General features: G+C 40.5%; 1 long non-coding RNA gene across 2 annotated transcripts in view; it reads right to left on the bottom strand.

Annotated features, from left to right (window-relative positions):
• Positions 1–1,701: 1,701 nt before the first annotated feature.
• LOC112993271 (uncharacterized) overlaps positions 1,702–14,462 on the bottom strand; it is a 436,804-nt gene continuing 424,043 nt past the window's right edge. For both annotated transcript variants that reach the window (XR_010389663.1, XR_003261690.2), the window contains 2 exons: positions 9,005–9,097; positions 1,702–2,845 (listed from right to left, as the gene is read on the bottom strand). This is a non-coding gene — a long non-coding RNA (uncharacterized LOC112993271). The remainder of the gene's footprint in view (positions 2,846–9,004; positions 9,098–14,462) is intronic.

The following is a 14,462-nucleotide window of genomic DNA, read 5'->3' as shown; positions in this document are numbered from 1 at the left end:
TTTGGAAATTGCATCTTGTGTGAAAGTTACAGCATCATAATTCTTTCTGTGTGACAGCCATATTTGCTTATTTTGCTTTTCAGAGTAACTGTTGAAATCTTTTGATGTATGTCATATGACAATTTTGTTCATGTTTCTTTGGTATTAGTTTCCTGACCACACAGAGTACATTGGTAAAACAAAGCTCTCAAACTTTGAAAAGAAATTTTTTCCTTTTCTTTTTATTCTGTTTGGGGGAGCAGGTGGGAATAGAAGATTTTTAGGTGTTCCAGAAACACAGTCAGAAACAGACTATTTATTCTATTAAATAAAATTCACAAAGTGGAATTTCTATTTAAAACCTGCAGGTATGATATTTAACGGACTAGCCAGTATCCAAAAAAAGGACGGGTCAACAATAAGCAAATGCTTTTATATGGAATCCATTCCTAAATAATACCTCTGATATAAAGACTTTTTCCGAGTCATCGCTTGTCATTACTAAGATGCAGCCATGAAGCTGTGATACAAACGTGCAAGTTAAAGTAGACTTTTACTCTCTGCATAAAAGAGAAACTAATCAGAAATATTAAAACATATCAGGCCTACTTTAGCCATGACACAATGACAATCAACATAGTTATAGCCAAGAAAAATCAAACACTCTCTTCTCATTAGTACGGTTTTCTTTAAAACTGTATTGATTTTCTGTAGCTACATTATTTTCTCCATGGCCAAATAGGAAATGAGAGATAGAAAGACAGACTAGATCCTTGTTTCAGGAGTCTGCAATTTAGGGCGCTAGGTCTTACGGTGGTTTGCCTGCAGGAATATAATATGGGTAGAATTGTTTATTGTGCAACCGGGTTATTCTTCCGAAGGTGAAATCTCGGGGACGAGACGGACGTGGGCACTCGGTTGGTAGCGTTTTCCCCTGGTTATGCTGTAGTGGTCTTGCGATGGGCCCTACAGCCTGGCTGCACCGCTTATGGAAACATTTCGTTTTATCTTGTGCTGGTGGTAGGGGCCATGTTTGCCAGAGCAAGGTTTATCTGGAACCAGAACCTGTCAGCATTATCAAATGCCTCTGTGCTGCTGCTTTGTTCAACGAAGCCTCAGAAAGGCCATTTGTTGCTCTGCGTGCTTCGCTATTATGAATGTTGTCCCTTAGTAATTCTCCAGGACAAAAAACAGCCATGCCTAAGTCATGTCCTCTAGTGATGTTTTCATCGTGAACCATCAGGATAGTGGGGAATGAGCGTGGAAAGATGCAGGAACTCCAGTGGCTCCTTCCCTCGATGTCCTTGTTCTCTTCCAGCAGATGTTTTCCTCTGCACACTCATATAGTATAAAATCAAGCAGGACTTGGGTCTAAAGTACCTTTATTAGTGTTAAATTGGGTCATTTAAACTGTTAGCCTAACATACTTAATTTGGCATTTGCATTTTCCTGAGAGCATGGGTTTGGTTTAATTTGTTTCATTTCACCCTGTACCCAGCTGTCTGTAATTTTACCATCAATTTCTACATTTTTATGGAGACTTAGATAAATATTACTAAATTATGGAGATTTTATTCTTTATGATAATAATCTGTAAATAAAAACCAAACAGGTAATGCCATTAGCCTCAGCCAGCTGAAAATAATCCTATTAATTTGCAGTCAAATTACTGCAAGAAGAATGTACAGTCAAAGTCACAACAATTAACCATTTCACTGCAGATCAGTAAATCATGTACTTTATTGTTTTCATTATTCATTGTCATAACAGCACATCACCACAGAGGTGTCACCAGCCTGTGGATAATCATAGAGCTGCGTTCTGGTGTGAGGTCCACCTTGAGGACACTGGAGATGTTTCACACCAACAACCACCTGCACAAATACTTGGTCACATTCATCACTGTAAAGTATCCTGGCTTGGCTCTGGCCATAGGAATGGTTTCTCCAAAGACCCTCAGAGGCCACTGAAATATGAAATGAATTTCTTCTGCTGTCTGATTTGCTTCGGCAGAAAAGTATCTATGCTTTGCATCATTACTGTTCTGAAAAACAGGCATTTTAAATGAATCAAACCTGCTCTTCTGAAGAGTCCAGTAAAGCTGTTGCATTAGGAAGTTGAGTCAGTATGAAGAATTTCCATGTGGAGCTGTCTATTAATAGCCTTGTATTTTTATTAAGGCAGAATAGCTCTTAAAGCCTTGGCAGTATTGATGAGCTGATAAGCTGAAAAAAAAATCTGTGGCTGGTTCGCAACTTCTGCTTTTAGGGGTTTGTTGGGGGCCTGCCTCCTCCTCTGGCTGAGTTCTCGCTGGTTAGTTTTGGATTGTGGGAGCTGCACAACGTGGCAGCTGGCTCTTGGCAGCGTCTGAGCGATACTGTCCCCTGCAAACTTGGTGAGGTTTCTTTCTTTAAGGCTGCCTTAGGGCTTCACATTTCTTAGCAAAATTGGGAAGAACCACAGTTGATGTTCATAATGGAGCAATTGTCACTCCAAGCACCCAAATCCCTGGATAAATAACTCAATGCGTCAAATGACCTTCAGCTCTGGATAACAAATGTGAAATAATCAGCCTGAAGAGAGGTATGGCTGAAAAATGTTTCCCAACTAGAGTCTCTTTTTAGCAGAAGCCCAGTCCAGGGTAGTTCACAATTTATGTTGGCATGAAAAGCTCTTGGACCTCGATGTGGACCTCACAGTCGGTTTCTCGTGTCCTGCCCTGGTCTCACTGTGAATTCTGGTCTCCTTTTCTCCTCACCCTGATGCATGCTGCTGCAGAAGCAGCTGAAGCAGTTGATACGGAGTGGGTGAAAGGCTGGCATTTCAGGCAGCTGTGCCTACTACCTGCAGTTTTTTCACTCTGTTCCTAGCAAGACAGAAAGGGACATATATGGGGTTATTGAGGTGCTAAGCTCTCAGCTGGCACAGGCTGCCCTACTTTCACTGCCTTCAGACTTATACAGCAGTTCAAAATGTTATCTTTGGGTTTGAGAATTACATATGTATTTTGGTTTACTTCTTTCAACGTCAATTCCTTTATCCCTAATAAACTCGTTGGCTACTACCAGTTCCTAGTTTTTTACATAGCAGATGTATACTTCATTCCTGACAGTTTTACAAGTTTGTTTTTTTTTTTTTGAAATATGCATTAAAACAAGAGAATCTAATCTGTCTAATAGGAAGTGCATGCAAATTTCCTAGAAACTGTCAGAAAAAAATGCAGGGCTCCTCTACAATGTGGGGCTTGCCCAACGCAGGCACCAGTGAAAAGTGGAAAGGCCAGGCTTCTTGTAGGAGCTCTCAGCAACTGAGAGGTGACTCAGAAGACGTGCCCAGTGTCAGGAAGGAATAACGTAACACTGTCTTTCACCGGCGCTAGGGCTGAGCTCATTTATTATCTGTTTTATGTGCTTTTTTTCATTTGTGCTTTTGCTACAGTGTTGAGAACTGCTGCCTGACATCAGGTTCCCCATTGCTCGAAGGCCCAAGCAAACCTCTAGGCATACATGCTTAATCTAAAGAGACAAGGTTGGGAATGAGCTAGAAATATAAAGGAGAGGGAAAGTAAATCTTTTGCTTAAGGTATTATCTGCCTCTTAGTTTTACCTGAGGTGATATATGAAGTCTAGGGCAGAGAAGGGAGATGAACCTTAACCTTCCACTCAAGCGTATTTAACCATAAAACTGTCATTTGTCATCGCCTGAATGATAAATGCACAAACACAATGGCTTTCCACATTGCTCCTGGTGGAGGATTTTACAGTTATGACACTGTTCAGGGATCAACTGACTTGATTTAGTCTCCGACATCTGCTGTATAGCATCCCCGGCACCTTGAGAAGCCCACCCTCAAGGCCATTGTGCCTCTTCTGAGATGCTGTATGAATACCCAGATTTGTGCTTGGAAAGCTTTGGGGCGGGCAGATGACAGGCCCAGTTAGATGAAGATTTTTAAGCCACTTTCTGAAAGCTGTTCCTGGAAAGTCTTTTCTTCCAGTATTCAAAGCCTCTGCTAAGCAGTGTCATAAAAAAGCAGCTATATGAGAGTCAGGTCGTGAGTTAGCAGCTCTGCAAGAGATAGAGACGTAGTTACCCCCAAAGGGACCTTGGCAATCACTGTTTGTATGACTCCGAGTTATGTAGATGTGTGCAATGCAAATACTTAAGCAGCACTAGAAGTAAGAATAGAGACATACTTTCTTTACAAAAGCATAGATAGACATCAGGCGCTCTGGGTAAAAGTACTAAAACCTTCCAAAAAAAACTTAATTAAAGAAGCAAACATCATTCTGCAGACTGCAGTTTGAGTTTGCTCTTCAGCTGGGATTGATATCATGTAGCATTTTGGCTTTACTTTTGCTGGTCCATTTAGCTCTAGTGGCCTATTTCTTACACACTCAATAGCATTTTCTTTCAGATGCTATAGTTTAACGCCTTTATCATTTAACATTATGTGGTATTAAAGGCTTTCTATATCATCCTATTGTAACTGCTAAAAAGGCAAATTATTCAGTAAAGGAAATAGTTTCCATCTAATGCAAGCTTGAGCTAAAATGAAAGTATTTTTTAATCCATCTTCAACTTTATTAAAAAACATAAGGCATCAATCTTCATGTAGCTCAAATACATTTCCTTACATGGTGGCACACCATGTCCGATACATTAGAATGAACTGGAGATAAATTCCCATTCAGTGCACTCAGCACATTGAATGTTTTTTAGATTTTCCCCATGCCGTGTGATTGAACACACTGATCACAGCAATGGGGTAGTCAGGCTTGTTCTACTTCCCTTTGCTCTCTCTTTCCTCCTGTCGTCTTTTTTTTGCCTCCATGTTTGAGGATTAAGCATGTGATAGATAAACAGATGGCATACATTTCCAGACACATATATGTGTACGTATGTACCATATATAGATATATGGTGTTTCTAAGCCAGGTCGATAAATGAGCTCCGTGTCCTTGGACTGCTGCTGGATTTCACCCTGCCTGGGGAGCTGGTTCCCCATTGCTGTGCACAGTGGCTGGGTGCTGGGTGTCGTGGCACTCGGCTGCCGGCTTCCCATAGCTGCCACCCTATAGCACATACATTCCCCGTGCAATGCAGGGAGGGCACTATCTCACCTATTGGCTCTCTGAATACACGTTTTGTTGCTCTTGATTTCATTTGCTTGGTATGATGCTCATAGCACTTTGAAATTTGGGACACCTGTCCCCTAGCTACTCAGAACAGATGTCTAAGAATTGGGAAAAACAAACAGTTATGTGTACTTAGGAAAGAAACTAATACTCAGGTTAACAACGGAAATAGTGTTTTCTGATATTGAAGAATAAAGCTCTTATTTCTCAAATAAATCCAAGCTATCAGTTTTCCTGCAGAAAACCTCTCACCTATGTCCTTCTGTTTCTAAGAGAATATTTGTACCTAGTAGTATTGGTTTTAACAGCAACAGCTGGCCTAGAGGGAAGTCGAAAATGGACAATTTATAAGGTATCCGTGCCTGTGCCTCTTTCAGGCACCACAATCAGAAAGTTGCTAAATATGACACAGGATAAAATTGTTGCTCTCTCTGTCATGTCTTCTACAGATTAAAGAAAATATAACCTGCCCAGTCATCATTATGCACTCAAAAAACATAGACAGGAAAATTTATGAGTATCAAATCTGTAAGTCTCAAGGAAACCTGCAGAGGAAACAAATGACCCACAATGAAAATTGATAATACTTTACAAAATTGGTACCTGGGAGCCATGCGGCTAAACTAGCAGTAAAAACGACCCATTCTTTTCAACATGAAATTAGTTCTCTGGTGAAGTATAGAAAAGAGATTTTGGGGCTGTTTTACCACCTGCTCCTCATCTCTAGGATCTGAGTATTCAGTTTTGATTTATGAACGAAAGGGGTGAGGCATGCAGAGGAATTTTAAACCACATATATCAATACCATAATGGTTTGATCTTTTCCACCTGGCTCGGTTTTTGTTTTTTTAAATCCTTCTATTTTTGTACAATAGGAAAATTTTAACTGCTTGAAAAGCCAGAGATTTTTCAGTTACTTCTCTTCCAGTGTTGTAGCACTGCTCCCCTGCCAAGAGATTCTTTTGCTAAGAGAGTAAAATGAGTTATTAGCTATGCAGTGAGGCTAGCCAACAAATAATCTGACTACTGGTGAAACCAACTGTCACAATTCCTTTATTCTTGTTTATGTCAATAACTTTATGTGTGTGTGTGTGTGTGTGTGCGCGCGCGCGCGCGTGTGCATATGGGTGAACATAATGTCCCCCGAAAATGCCACTTGAACTCCCCTCTTATTGGACAGGCTGTGCAGCACTGGGCTAATTTTACTGTTGCTCTTCAATAGGGGAAACAAGGTATCCCACTGGTATGCTAGACACATTATAAGGTCATTTAAAAAACAGAAATAAATATTTTGTCAAGCTTAAAAAAAAAAAGCCTTTAGTAAAAAAATGAATTGTCTCACCCTCATGGAAAGTCATGAGTTGAGGTGTATAATTTGCTTTAAAAGCTTCTATCAAATGCCTGAAGATCCCTGAGAATCTCACCTTCTGTTAACCTGAAGAGAGACACTGTAAGTCAAAAGGATAGATAACTTGCCTGTGACCACGTAATCCTTACTTGTATTACTAGGTCCTCTGTAAATTAACCCTAGTAAAACTTTGCCTCTATTTCTCCATCTGGAAAAAGCCATCTGTGAAAGCAATTGTAGATCTATGGATGAAAAGCCCTTTGTCAAATCAGTATCCATCATCGTGGGCTGTTGCGAGAGCCCACGGGGTACGGATAGGAGACAGGCAGAGAGGAATGAAGTGGTCCCCAAGGTGCCCTGGCCATCAGGAGCACGCCATGCCAGGGGCTGCTTCCAGCCAGAAGCAGCTTCAGAGCTGCAACACGGGTGTGGAGGTGCCCGGGTACAGCGAGGGTCCCTCTGGCCTCCCACAAAGGTTCCCTGGCAGCAGCGAGGGTCCCTCTGGGCACCCTCTCTCTCCATCACCTCCATCTTCTTCCTGGTACCTCCGTGCCTTTACGTCTGGTGAGATTAGCCAGACAAACTGCTGCCCTTTTGGGCATGTTCAAGATGAAATTTCTGGTTTTATTGTCAGTAGTTGGCATTCTCGAACAGATTCCTTCAGTCTCCATGTTCACTCGCATCCTAGGGGATGGCAGCGTACTTCAACACCCTCCCCACCATTTAGGACATGGCCAACCTTCAATTACTTTGCAACGAAGCTACTAAGTGGCTCAAAAGGTAAAGCACCAAAACGTAACTGTGAAGAACACTGAGTTAAAAAAAAAGAAAACTGGATAGCCTAGTTGACAACACCTAGCAAGAGACAAAACAGAGGGTTATGGAGTCTACGCGCTACAAGTGTGGTCTAACTGCACTTCCCATCAAAGACAGCTGTATTTTCTTACCTCCTGACTTCTGCACACAGCAAAACAAATGCAGAGTGATGGGTACTGCAAGCATATTTTCCTCTTGTAGCTGAGAAATTACATGTTAAATTTTTAAAGAGAGTCTTTACTCTTCCTGGATTCATTTATCTAGTATTGCCAGTGGAGAGAGATAAAAATTGAGATGAGAAAATGCAATACAAGTCAATAGAGCACCTTGTTTCTCGAGATGTAATTAAATTAGCTGAAGTCAAATTATACAACTGATATTTTTAGGTAATCTGGGAAATTTGGATTTAATTAATATCAGTAATCAAATGTTTACCACTGTTCTTTGGAGATAAAATTAAGTGCAGCTGCTCTGCAGAAAACTTTGAAAAAAGCTATTATTTTGTTCAAAATTCTGCTGAAATATTTTCTTTTCTCTGTAACTTTTACTTCCTTTCCTGTTTACTACTAAAACTTTTTTTGATTGATGCTCTTGATGCTCTTGGTTTGAAGTTTATCTTTTCAATATTGAACTCATTGTATGCGAGGGGTAAATATCACTCACGAGGACCTATGAATACAAAATTCTAGTGAATCTGAAGAGCAGAGTCTTTCTGTAGACCTAGTTTTAAGTGTGTTATCACTGACCATAACTTAGAGTGTAGCAAGAATGTGATAGCAATGTGTTTTTCAAGAAATTCTTTTTTCTCACAGTAATGTTGTTCTTTATGTTTCTCATTAAAAGGCTCCTGATAGTTAAAAATTACTCTCCCAGTCAAGGGGTAAACTGAGAAAGGATGATGAACACCTGCCATGAAGATGTTCTGTGGATACCAGTAATGTAACAGTCTTCTGGGTTCTTTTGTGAGAAAAGTCTGCTTTTGAAGCTCCTTGTTGAAAGCTCTTGTGTAACTCCAAAATAAATGTTGATGTTGTTTGAAAGTGTGAAAAAAATTCTATTTTTAAGAGATTTTGTTTTGACTTTTCATCTTTCCATAACAAGAAAATGTCACATGCATGACAGAAATGCAAGTCCAGGGGTGGAGAAATATATAAAATTTATAGCGATTTCTTTTCTGGAGAATATTGCCTTTTATTATACTCTGTTGTTTTTTTGTCAGAACTGTGATATAGACAAAGTGTTTGAGAGACAACCCTTTGATAATAAGAACTTACTTCACAGACATTTCTCTTTAAAAAAATGCTTGTTGTCTGGAATTAATAACCTTAAAATCATCCAATTTTAAAATTCTACCTTTGAACAATTTTAAAATTCTACCTTTGAACCTTTAAATAAGTAAATAATGTCAGTCTTTGCTCTTTTTGCTTTTTTGATGTACATGACACCTAAATATAAATGCTGTTCTTTCAGGCTTTCTAAAGTAAATTTATTGTATCTTCCACATCATACATTTATAAGCAAAAAGTATCATGGAGACCGACCTCTGCACTGTGTCTCTTATACAGCTGAGCCTGAACTTACTGTTCCTTAGTCACTGTAGAAAGAGATAGCTTACTTAAAAATGGCTAAATATCAGAATGTGAAATTACGCTCAAGAAGAATAAATTCTATTTGTCTGTTTGTTTAGACAGGTACAACTGGAATGACGAATGGTTATACTCACTCTTGAGGCAAAGAGCACTTGCAGGGCTTTCGACATGACGGCGTGTCATTTCTGAGAGTAGCCGTGCTCCGAAGCTCTGCCAGCCCTTTCTGTCTGCAGTAAGAGAAGGTAGAGAAAAAGTTGGGCTTTGATCGCTTTAGCTATTCCATCGTGTCCACTGCATTTATTTTGCAACGTATACAAAAACTGCAGTGTGCTGTATCATTGAATTGTCCATAAAACCTGCTGCTTCAAGTTAATATTTCTGAGGAGTAAAACCTGCCTGACCTTCTAATTGCTGTTTTAATAATGAATGCAGGTTGCTTTTCTCAAGTCTGGGCGGAACCGAGCAGTTAAACGTATTTGATTACAGAAAAGAGTTATTATTTCTAGGAGAGAACTAAGTGTAGAGAAGTTTCAGGATTAATAAAATATACTAATCTATTTTATGGGAGTATCATTCCTGAATATAATCTGTGATAAAAAGTGAATCTGTAGAATAAAACAGAACACTTTGGATTTTCAGAGTCATAGCAAAGGATTCTTCTAATGGCTTTTCACAAGCAGCTGGGTTTAGTCTCAGCGTGGTCCCGGCTCCCAGCTCAGCAAGACCTTGCCCTTGTGAAGCTCGTTTCACACTGCCACGCATTTTGTGCATGACACATTATCTCACACTCTCAAACCTTCTTTAGGTTTTCTGCTATACTGGATGGTCTACTAGGTGTACTAGTATTTTTCTTGTGCACTATTTTCTTGTGCACTATTATCTGGATATATGAAGAAAGGACAATATATACATTTGATGCCCTCTGATTGACTCAGAGCTTCTCATTCACGCAAAACAGCCTGATCCAACCTCCTCAGACTTACACGGGGTTACCTAAATAGGACCCAAGTCCCATAGATACATTCCGGGACCTGAATCAAAACTAATTTAGTTTTTTATTGATCTGTATTGGGTATAGTTATCTTTAAAAGTCAGGTTTCTATTCTGGATATAAAATCTCATCCATCATAGGTTTTTCATCTTTGCCTCTGCCTGTTGATCACCATTTCCCATTTATCTTCATCAGTTCTATGGCATTATATCCAAAATGGTGCACAGCAGAGGAGCACCTCCAATGTACACGAATTTACTAAATGATTTGTTCATTCTCAGCATTTCTTACTTTTAATGTATTATTTTTGCAGATATTCTTTTTAATCTTTGCTCTAGCCTTTAGAAACATAGTGTTTCCAGTAATAAGGTCAGGATAAATTCACTTTTTTCCATGATATACTGTACAAGATCTATACCATATATCCTTGTCAGTATAGAGCTTATTTGTCTGTTTTTTTTTTTTAAATGAAAACTATATTGGACGTTAAAATATTTAGCAGAATGAGAGGAATGACACCACACAAAGGACAGAATTAGTGTTTCAGGAGCAGGATGTTGCTCTGCACAGCACTGTTCTGTTAACATTCGGGTGAGTTTTAAGTGGTAATGAATGAGACCTGGAGTTTTTAACTAAGATGAGACTTTCATAAAACAATGGGTAAATACTGAATACTAAAGGAAAACCCAGCTGAGAGAAAACATTGCAGCTGAAGTCTCCTAAGGGGCAGGTTACCTTTATTACTGGAAACGTCATTTAGTTCTCAATTTCTAGCCAGCCACCTATTTTTTTTTTCTCAAATGAAAGAAAATTACTTCCTTCAAAATATGAAGAAAGGACAGCTTAGGGGACCACAAAAGTGTAATTGCAAAAGAGAGAAAAGACTCAGTATTTTGCATAGTATGGGCTGCTATTCACATATACATTTTCTTGAGTAAAAAGGAATAATGTGATCAGATGAAATCATTTCAGTATGATATTCACTGATCCCCGTAGATATTTTCATTAGGGCCTAAATTCAGAATCACACTATGTACCTAGGCAAAGAAATAAATGATATCCCATTACATCTTTGTGCAAACTACCCACTTTAGAGTTCATTAATTTTAGCATATGAAGGGCTGCACAGATGTGCTTTCAGTATATAGGGCTAGAGACAGGGAAGGGAATTTGGAGAAATACGACAAAGTCACAGTGCTACTTAGCTACCAACTCAGTATCAGTGGGCGACTTTACCTCTAACGCTCATAAAACACGTAGGAAACTACCAGGCCACCGCAGGAAATCAGGACCAGCAGAGAGGAAGCAGTGGATGTGCGTACTTTTGCTTTTGTGCATCTCCGTGCTACTCCTGTACTAAATACAACTTATTTAACTTAATTGCAGCTGAATGTAGCTTATGCGCTACCCTGTGCTCAAGGCTAGGCCTAACCCAGCTCCAGCTGAGGATTAGGGGTAGAATAAAGCTCTTAAAAGTGTAGGCAAGCCAGGAGACCAAGCTGTAGTTCTTAAACAAAAATTATGTTTTCTAATTGTCATGCATTGGAGCCTTGTAAAAGATCTGTTAGGACTTGTCTTTTTTGAATTTCTCTTTTCTCTTTCTGCATCAGATTTTTTTTTTTTTTTTTTTTTAACAGGGTGACTTTCTTCTCAGTCTTACTGCCTCTTGCATTATTCGTGAGCCCTTTACTTACAGGGCTCAGTACCTACAGCACTATGGTAAGTATGACCACTTCCTCTGTTTTATCCACACCATTCACTGGAAACACCTGCACTGGACATGGTAATTTTAGGATGAAGAAACACAGTTTAGCATAAACATACACATGATATTTTAAACAAAAAAAAAAAAAGCCACGATATTCTAACAGAAGTGAAAATTAATTTTAGAGTATTCAGAAATGAGATGCCTGATTTTTTACTATTACTAGATCTATCAGACTTTCGAACATCCAGATTAAACACCAGTGCTAACTGATACCTGCATGCTAAAAGAATAAGAATTTAATCTAACTGCTGAACCAAACACAGGAATATCCTCTGAGAGCAGCGGAAAAACATTTATCTTGAAGGACACAGTTGTGCAGGAAAGCTGCGGGGGTCTAGAGCTGCCAGCCGCAGGCAGAGCCAGTGCCCTGTGCAGGGTGGTGAGAAGGCCGGGGCGCGGGTTCGGGGAGTGCACAGCTGAGACAGCTGCCAGGGGAACCCAGGCCAAGTGGTTCAGCGCTTGGCACTGCTCATCAACAGCAAAGGTCCCGAGGGACAAATGGCAGCAAGACAGCGCACAGCAGCTAGGAGATTCCCCAAAAAACTCCTTAGCTGCAGCTGAGAGCAAAGCAGAGTGGATTTCACAACGTGCACTGGACATATTCATGTTTTCCTCTCCCGAGGTAGTCATTTGTTCAAAGACATGCACCAGACTGTGTTTACAGATCGAAAGGTCTTTTTTATATGAAGCAGTCATGGTGGTATGCAATAAGCATTCCATTTTTTCAGGTGGTTTAGACTGAAAAGTCAAACATAATACACAGAATGTTTCGTTTCTGATTGTGTAGCCAAATTAGATGTTTCCACTGTCATAATACATTGGCTTACACAAAATCTTTTATGATGAGATGTACTGAAATCGGAATGAATTACTGCTTGCATTCACTGAGGTGACAGCTGCTATAAATGCTGCGATGCTGTAAAGGTATTATTTATCATTTTGGGGAAATCAAGTCTCAAGAGCAGAAGGCTCAAGGCTCACCTTGTGTTAGTGTCTGCCTGTTGTACGGTGGAAAGAAAAAAATGTTCTTTCCTTTAATTCATGAAAGGTCCAAAAAATGGAAAGAGTTAATGGCCTGGTCCACTGTCCTTGAAATCACTGGGCCTTTCTCTGTTGATGCCCATAAGCTCGAGCAAAGCTCAGCATGACTTACAGTACCAGAATGAACCCACTACTGCACAAAATTGATTCTCAGTCTCGTTCTTCCGCCACAGCCTTGACTATCCGGGTAAAGGGACAGGCGGTTTTGAAGCTAATTGCCCTGCTTCACATCCTGCTCTCTGCATCTCCTGAAGCCCCGCTTCTCTTGGTTAGTTGCTGTGTGCCAGAGCTAGATTTACAACTTAAAAAATCCCAGCCCCCCACCTATCACTTTGCTGATGCCATCATATTAGTCTTATCACCAAGATACAGTTTACTCAAAGCTAACAAAAATATTGGGTTATTGAGACTGCATTTTAGTTTCATCTTTGGATGATTTAACATAGAAAGAAACCAGGTTAGGAAAAGCTCTGAATATGTATTTTCTAGGGGAACAAAAAAAGTTTTTTCTCGCCTCCTCTCACTGCCTCTCAGTCATCGGGAGAGAAAGGAATCATGGAAATGACACACGAGCTGCTGAACTGCTGCAAAGACTAAAAATAAGGCAGCTTTTATTTTATATTTGGAAAGGGAGATTGGTTTGTTCTGTGGCTATTTTTCTTTCATTTTTCTTATCTTTAAACTAGCTGGCATTTAAAGTAGACATTCACCAGGCTGAAAAAACCCAAACAAACTTATTCCACATTATTGCTGGGGAGGTGGATAATGGGAGAGCAATAGAAAAATGGGGGAAAGTGAGGAAAGTGGGGGCACTTACAGTAAAATGCGTTTGTGTGGGTTAGGTTTAGCACTTTGAGACAGGGAGGTAGTTAGTGAAATCTCTTCACATTACACTCAGAAACAAAAAATAGCTTTTCTCTGAAAAAAGAGCTACCTATGGATATTTTCTAGCTCCATCCTGGAAGGGAGTAGCAGGTATGCAGGAATGAGGATGCTGCTTACAGGAGGCTAAATGTGGACATGCTAATTGTGGCCAGACCAAATGTGTGACCTTCCAGTTCAGCAAAAGTAAAGGCCCTCAGGTTAAAAAAACAAGGATGGCTGAATGCTAAGGGTTTTTTTTTTTTTTTTTTTCCTTTCCTGAACTGTCTCTATAAAATAATTAATCCTGCTCCTTACAAAGAGTTTTGACATTGGTCTCAGACAGAAACTGAGGAAATGTAAAAAGCCACAGAGTTCATGCTTTGAAGTTCGCCAGGATTAGCCACACAAGAGCAAATCCCAGGAAGAGAAGGTAATCAAAACGCAGGCAAGCAATTAGATCTGCATATTAACTACAAAAATATACAGTGCTGGGCTGCATATTAAGTCAGTGCAATAACCTTGTACTTCCGGAGCCTCGGAGTAAGGTAACTGCGAAAACGAGCTCAGAGGGCTTCGCTGCGTACAGGCAAATTGCCTCCGCCCCGTCACAGCCACGGACAGGATGCCGCAAACGTGCCCGGCGCTTTGTCGTGATCAGCAGGCTGTGAGCGGGGGGGCTGGGGGCAGCCGCCGGGCTGGCTGCGGGCCGGAGCGGGGGCCGCGCATGCCCCGCGGGAGCAGCCACGCCGGGGCCCCAGGCTGGCCCTCGGCCACCGAGTGTGCCAGGCGCCCGCTGAAGGCTTCTGGGGAGGGCTGCGCGGCGGCTGCCCACGCGGTGCCCAACTCGCAAATGTGCTCCAAGCCTCTCGCTTTCTGAATCATTTCATTCGCTTTGGGGAAAGGAGGAGCAGAAATCTTGGGAATTTTT

Source organism: Dromaius novaehollandiae, chromosome 6 (genome assembly GCF_036370855.1).
Source record: "Dromaius novaehollandiae isolate bDroNov1 chromosome 6, bDroNov1.hap1, whole genome shotgun sequence".
Taxonomy (NCBI): Eukaryota; Metazoa; Chordata; class Aves; order Casuariiformes; family Dromaiidae; genus Dromaius; species Dromaius novaehollandiae.
Note: the sequence above shows the minus strand (reverse complement) of the source record. Positions and strands in the feature narration are given on the sequence as shown.